At 40.6% G+C, this 7,214-nt stretch overlaps 1 long non-coding RNA gene across 1 annotated transcript; it reads right to left on the bottom strand.

Annotated features, from left to right (window-relative positions):
- Positions 1-6,245: 6,245 nt before the first annotated feature.
- On the bottom strand, positions 6,246-6,946 carry LOC124135778. Its single transcript, XR_006861264.2, has 3 exons — positions 6,765-6,946; positions 6,474-6,538; positions 6,246-6,345 (listed from the first exon to the last, which is right to left on the bottom strand). It is a non-coding gene; the product is annotated as an uncharacterized LOC124135778 (long non-coding RNA).
- Positions 6,947-7,214: the final 268 nt, after the last annotated feature.

The raw sequence follows: 7,214 nt of genomic DNA, 5'->3' as shown, positions 1-7,214 counted from the left end.
CCAGTCCCTCACTAACCAGGTCAGTCCGAGCATCCAAGTTCTGCCTCTCGTCATAAGGAAAGCGGCCCTCAGTAGCACCAGCATCATCTGCATTCTGTATCAGTTCCTTTGGGACTGATAAACCATCTCTGTACCCCTTCAGGACATTGTGTAGTCGCCTAGTTAGAGGTTCGTACTGCCTAAATACAAAGGTTGAACACTGATGTATCTGTTGACGTCCTGCTGCCATGTGACTTTTGAATTCACCAGAGAGTGCTGAAAACAGAAGAAAACATGTCACTGTCAACATCTCCTTATATTGAAAATGTTACAATTTTTGTAGATCACGGCAACACACAGTTGCACTATATTTTTGTCAACAGTTCAGAACAGGATTCTCGCATGACTAAGGGACACAACTCTGTGCTGTGGATGACTACCAACATTAACGAACAAACATTAAGAATGGAAATTTATAAAAAAACAACCACCAATACATTACCACAAGGGTGAGATCAATATTTCTTTAGAATTTTACGGTTCAACACATAGCTCTAAACTCATGAGCAATAAAACCTGACATATTGTTATCAGTAATTATAACTTATAAACACTGTATGAATACGAGTCAAGGTCATGTAAACTGAAGACGGTATTTTGATATACTTAATAGTAAGATTCAGAATGTATTGGCAATTTGGCATTTTGCTAAGCATCTCTAACACCACCCTTAAGACCTTAAGAATAATTATACAAATACACATTATTTGTCAATCAGTTTTGATGAATTGTACCTTTATCAACCTCTATTCATGTCAAATGATATGGTCACTTTCAAGCGGAGGCATTCACTTCTAGTTTATAACTAAGTTGCAGCATAAAAGGGATACTGAAATTGAATCTTGAAGAAAGTGTTTTAACTGTGTGGTTATCAAAAGTAGTTCATAAAGAACTCAAGTAAACAAAATGAATACCTATAAACATCTTGGACTTGGGTTATGGAGTAACGGTCAGGAACACATATATGAACTGACTGCCATCTCTGCACTTTGTTTTTGAAACATCAGTGCTAAAGAATCTCAGGGATATCACATCATTGCATATCTCCTTCGTAGCCCTGGGAAATATTTTTGACACATTGATCACTGCCCAATAATAGTTTGTTTACTCGAGGACGTATTGTAGGTGAATGAAAGTAGGTCTACATCTTCCTTGAAGCGGTGGGGTACCCTAGTGGTTAAAGCGCCAAAGGCCAAGGTTCAATTCCCCACATTGGTACAATGTGTGAAGCCCATTTCTGGTGTCCCCTGCTGTGATATTCCTGGAATAATGCTAAAGGCGGCATAAAACAAAGCTATCTCACTCACTCACTCACTCACCCACTCACTCTTCAGAGAGGTGTAGGGTGGGGCTGAGATCTGAAATGGTCCCGATCGAGCTACATATGAGATTGACGTTACAGTGAATTTTGCCAGTTTCACTAAAATGCTTTGTTTACGGATGTTTTATGAAGAGTTAGGCATGCTATTTTGAAATAGCTTTGGCGGTTATTGTTTGATACAAAAAAGTATCCCCACAGTGAAATCAGGTTCAGATTTTTGATTGTGCGGATGGTAATTTTTAAGTCTTTGAATTGCATTAGAAGTGATACACATAAGGAAAAGAATTTATGGATGTCAATTTCTTTATTATGACGAAACACAACGTTTGAGAATATATGCTTACTCTTTCATGAGGTGAATGAATGCTATAAGGCAGAGATCATATATACTCAACAACAAAAGTTCCTGTGACACCAATATTTTCGTGTATATTTCAAACAAGTAAAGTTTTCAATATTGTAGTACATGTATGGAATCAAGTCACCAAAACGCAACTGCTACAGAAAAGCATGCATTCCATGCAAAAGTTGACTTTTATGCAAGCCCCATGCATTTCACTACCCAAGAATGGATATAAAAACGTGCGTTAATGGGATTCCAGATGCATTGTTTAGCATCGTGCTGACAACAACCACTCAGAAAAACAACAAATTACACAATTATTCAACATTACGAAATGCCACGCCTGTCCGAAAATGAGCATCTGCGAGCCATTGGTATGCTTGAAGCAGGATCGAGTCAACGTGATGTTGTAAGACAATTTAACGTCCACAGAAACACCATTTGGTGTTCATGGCAACGTTGGCAACAGACGAATGCAGTCAGAGACCATCCTCGGAGTGGCAGGCCACGTGTAACCAATAATCGACAAGACAACTGGATTCAAACAACACACCTACGAAATCGATTCCGGCCAGCCACAGTGACTGCAAGAAGCATCCCTGGCTTTCGACGAATATCGTCACCATACGTCGTCGCCTCAGATGTGCAGTGATTGTTGCCAGAAGACCCGCCAGACGTCCCATTTTGACAGGAAACCACCGTCAAGCACGTCTACAGTGGACGGCGATGCAGTGGGGACAAGTTCTATTCACTGATGAGTCTCGTTTTCACCTCAGCCACAGCGATGGACGGATTCGAGTGTACCGACGTTGAGGTGAACGTTACATCAATCATTGTGTCAGTGAAGAAGATTGGTTTGGGGGCGGCAGCATTATGGTATGGGGTGGGATTACAGCAAGGACAACAAAAGGTGAAAACTAACAAGGGAGGCCAACAGACAATTGCCGCTGATGGGTGATTAGCAAAATTAAGACAATAGAAGCCAACACTTTACAGTAATTAGCACTGATGGCTATAGACAACTAGAAGCCAGCCCTTAAATTATCATTGATTGGTAATGGACAATGGGCAAACGGGCGACCGGGGGTATTTAGCACTGATAGGTAAAAGAATGGAAATAGCAATAAGGGCAAAAGGAAGCCAGCTACATAATTAACACATACAAAGATCAAAGCAATAAGTCCAAAGCACTAGGCAGATAGTTGCCCTGATAATTTTTAAGATGACTAAGGCTGCTTTGGATCTCATTTCTGTATTCCATAGCTTGATATTTACATCTACCAGACACAACCACACCCTTCAAGGAAGTGCAAAGTGAATCGGGACTCATCTGAAAACATGACACGTGACCAGCGACTATCACCCCAGTTTTGATATTGTGTACACAACTGACGTCTGTTGGCAGCATGTGGATTTATTAGGGACGGCACAACATGATGTAGACTATTTTGAATTGTTTGACCCGTAGCTCCAGTAGCCTGATGAAAGTTTGAAGGAATTTGATTTGCATTTTGAGCTCAATTTCATGGAGCCTGGTTTCAGCTAAATCAATCGTGCACTTTTGTTGTTGAACTGGGACAGACTTAACGGTGGTCGTTCTTCAATATTTTGGTTTTGTTGGTACCTGTTCAATAGTCTGCTAATCACAGACTCTGAAACATTGGACAAATTGGCCACTGCACACTGACTTCTGCCTGTTCCAGCATGCCACTAGCTAGTAAACACTCACCTTGCAGATGCTACATCGCTAATGGTCCAGAGAGATAAATTGACATTCTTTGAAAGTGTCAAAATCCTGAATGATACCCTATGCACATGTATGGCACGACCGCATGCAGCATGTGCAAACTAAAGCAAGTGTTTTGGTGTTACATTTGACAGAGATAAACATTCTTGCATAGGACGTTTGTCTTCACGACAACACTTATCTTTGTTCTAATACTTGATTTTATATTTCATGATCCCCTACTTTTTTAAGAGAGTATATTTACACATTCATTGATTGATCATTGTTATCATATTGAAAAACCTATTTATGGTCTTTTTTACATTCAGAATTAAATTTGATTTAGAAAAAGTGTCCTTAGTTGTGGGACTCAACACATTTTCAGTTTGTGATGATATTTTCAATTTTGTCATTTGCATTTGGACTATGCCCCTTAAGTTCTTGCAAAATGCACTCCAGGCTTTGTAGACATACAGTAATGTATTCTCCTAAGATGCAGGGGCACCTTTAGCCCAGTCGTCTAAGGTGCCGTGATTCGCTGTGCCAGAAACCTATGATTGTGGGTTTGAATTCCGGTTCGCCCAGATTATGTTTCTAGATTTGCCAGTGTGGTCGACTGGGGATTATTTTGGGTAAAATATATATTTAAGAATGTAGTGGGTGGGTTCCCATACAAAAAAAAAGGCCTAAAAAAGAGGCATCCGAGACCGCCTTAATCATTCCCCGATGGGTCTTAAGGACATCTCTACATATTCCCGGCAAATGTCTCTACACCATCTCGGCAAACTACTCCAACTTGCAGCTTGCCGAGATGTATCCAAGACTTCCCTACAGTACCTGTTGAAGTAGTCTCCAATACTTCCTCAGAACTAACCTTTTATGGCTAATTAAATATGCTTTGAACAATCTCGGCAAAACTACTAAGGAAGACCCCGGTTATTCTCCACAAACTTGTGTTACATAATCAAAGATGTTTTTGAAGCATCCCAGCAACACTTGCAAGGTCTCCGAAGCGTCTTCACAAATCTATTAGGGGTAATTAAATATGCTTTGAACCATCCCAGCAAAGTTCTTAGGAAGTCCCCGAATAGTCTCCACAAACTATTATTTGGTGTTTCTAAAGCATCCCCGCAACACTTGCAAGGAAGTCTCCGGAGCGTCCTCACAAACCTATCAGGGGTAATTAAATATGCTTTGAACCATCCCGGCAAACCTTCTTAGGAAGTCCCCGAATAGTCTCCACAAACTATTATTAGGTAATCAAAGATGTTTCTCAAGCATCCCAGCAACACTTGCAAGGAGGTCTCCGAGGGGCCTTCGCTGACCTATAGGGGGTAATTAAATATGCTGTGAACCATCCCGGCAAACCTTCTTAGGAAGTCCCCGAATAGTCTCCACAAACTGTTATTAGGTAATCAAAGATGTTTCTCAAGCATTCCCGCACACTTGCAAGGAAGTCTCCAAAGCGTCTTCACAAGCCTATCAGGGGTAATTAATTATGCTTTGAACCATCCTGGCAAACCTTCTCAGGAAGTCCCCGAATAGTCTCCACAAACTATTATTAGGTAATTAAAGATGTTTCTCAAGCATCCCCGTAACACTTGCAAGGAAGTCTCCGAAGCGCCTTCACTAACCTATCATGAGAAATTAAATATGCTTTGAAACATCCTGGCACACATTCTTAGGAAGTCCCCACTACAAAGGTGTTTCAGAGACACTTTACCTTTTCATCCTTTTCAGTAATACAGTGCTCACATCATAATCTAGTCTCAGAAACATCCTTGCCAAACCTGTACTGTCAAAAATGAGATAACAAAGATGCATGTTATTCTCTTTATTTGAAGTTCTCAGAAGTTCATGATCTGATGTGATTCCATTTCTGGCTGAAATATCGGAGCACTTTGTGTGAAACCTTTCACGAAAGAAGAAAATGTTTTTCTTTCAGCAAATTGATTTGACTTTTATTTAAGACTGGCATTTATAACTTTAGCAGTTGTGTCCATTACATCAGCAGCAGCTTCACCAACGTTGGCAAAGTGTTTGGCTGGGTGATGAATCCTGTTTCCTACTTCAAAGGAGAGATGAGCTGATCAGCATGGAATGAGTGTCATGGCACCAGATCCTGCATACCAGAATTTGACAGTTTCGGTGGAGGAAGTACCACCGCATGAGTACCATCACAAACAGAGCATGAGCCACCATTTACGGCAAGCATGGGTTTCTGAAAACTACCCCGGATCTTCACGAGAAGCAGGCAATCCTTCAAGGGGCTGAAATGGGATCAAATATTACTGTTTATCTGTGACAAAATTATAATGAAAATTATAGGATGTCAAGAAGACGCATTAAAAACTATTTTTGTTACCAGATTACTGATGTAACAAATGAAACAAATCGTGATATAAACTTACCTTGGCTCATTCGCATGAATGCATTCCTCAATGTACAAATCTTCTTACTCAGTGCATTAGAAAACTGATTGGGTAGCAACTTTAGCCTCTCAGTGGCAAAAACTACAAAATAACAAATCATTTGAAAAAATTTGCTATATAAAATGACATTGTTGTATTTAATATTATAGTATATATCCATTATCAGTGTATTTGAAATTCTTTAATACCGCTTTCGGTGGGTATTTTTTAATTTCCTCAGGAAATTTGAGTGGTTGAGATAATACTTACTCTCTAGAGCCTGCAATACAACGGCCTGTTTTCTTTTGAACATTGCGGCAGTGCCTTGTCCAATGTCGGAGGGTTCGAAAAATCCGTCCATGAATCGCTTCAGTTTCCCACTATCCCCCACATTGCCACACTTTGCCATCACATGTGGATACCATGTGATGGGAACGGCCAGGCTGGCTCCATGAGTCAGTAGTTGGTAGCCTGATGGAAGTTTGTCATCTCCCCTGAGCTGTACCTGTTAACCCAAAAATTATAAGCAATACAAATGACATGCAGTAGTGAAGTAAAAAACAACTGTATGCAATGACAAGTGAGTCTTAAATTCAATTTCGGAAGCTGAAATGTCTATAAACATTTACTTACATAATGGCATCTTGGCACTTGTACGCCTCGAAGGGGCTTGTATTGTGGCGGCTTAGTTGTGGTGTCTGCAAAATATTAAACAACAAAAAATAATTCTATGGGGTACATAGTGTTGTGAACAACTAGGATAACAAGCTGAAGATTTATTTTTTGTTATTTATATATTTTATTTATTTACCATTTAATTTTATTTTAACATTTCCATTTATTATACTGGTAATGCATATATCAAGAATAGCAACTGAATATTTTTTTTAAAGATGATTTTCAAGCATCTTTGTTTCAACATACCTGGCACATTTGTCTGAAGTTAACGGAGTTCTTTTTTCGGCCTTAAGGGCTCGGTCCCTCCAAAGGTTGAGTTCTGACTGTAAGGTTTGTAGCTGCACTTCTTTTAAGGGGCAGTCTTCGCAGCTTCTTAGAAGAGCCGTAAATGAGCCAGGTTCTTGGGCAGTTAGTTGAGGGGTGGAGGACTGTTGCCATACATGTTGAAAGGGGTTGTAGGTTGTGAAAGGCCATTGTTGTGCGCTGGGGTGTTGGGTCAGGAGGGCTGGGGTGGGCTTTGGTAGGCAAGGCTGGTTAGGAAATGCAAGGGGGGGGGGGGGGGGGGGGGGTTGTAAAGTTGTCAAAGGCCGGGGAGAACTGTGGGAGTGGTTTGAAGGCTGAGGAGAGTGCAGTGACTGGGAAGGCTTGGAAGGTTGATGTGAGAGAGAAGGCAGAGATGAGTGAAGCGGCGACTGG

This window comes from Haliotis rufescens, unplaced genomic scaffold (assembly GCF_023055435.1).
Source record: "Haliotis rufescens isolate VD_foot unplaced genomic scaffold, xgHalRufe1.0.p SCAF_1, whole genome shotgun sequence".
Classification (NCBI taxonomy): Eukaryota; Metazoa; Mollusca; class Gastropoda; order Lepetellida; family Haliotidae; genus Haliotis; species Haliotis rufescens.
This window is presented reverse-complemented; position numbering and strand designations above follow the sequence as displayed.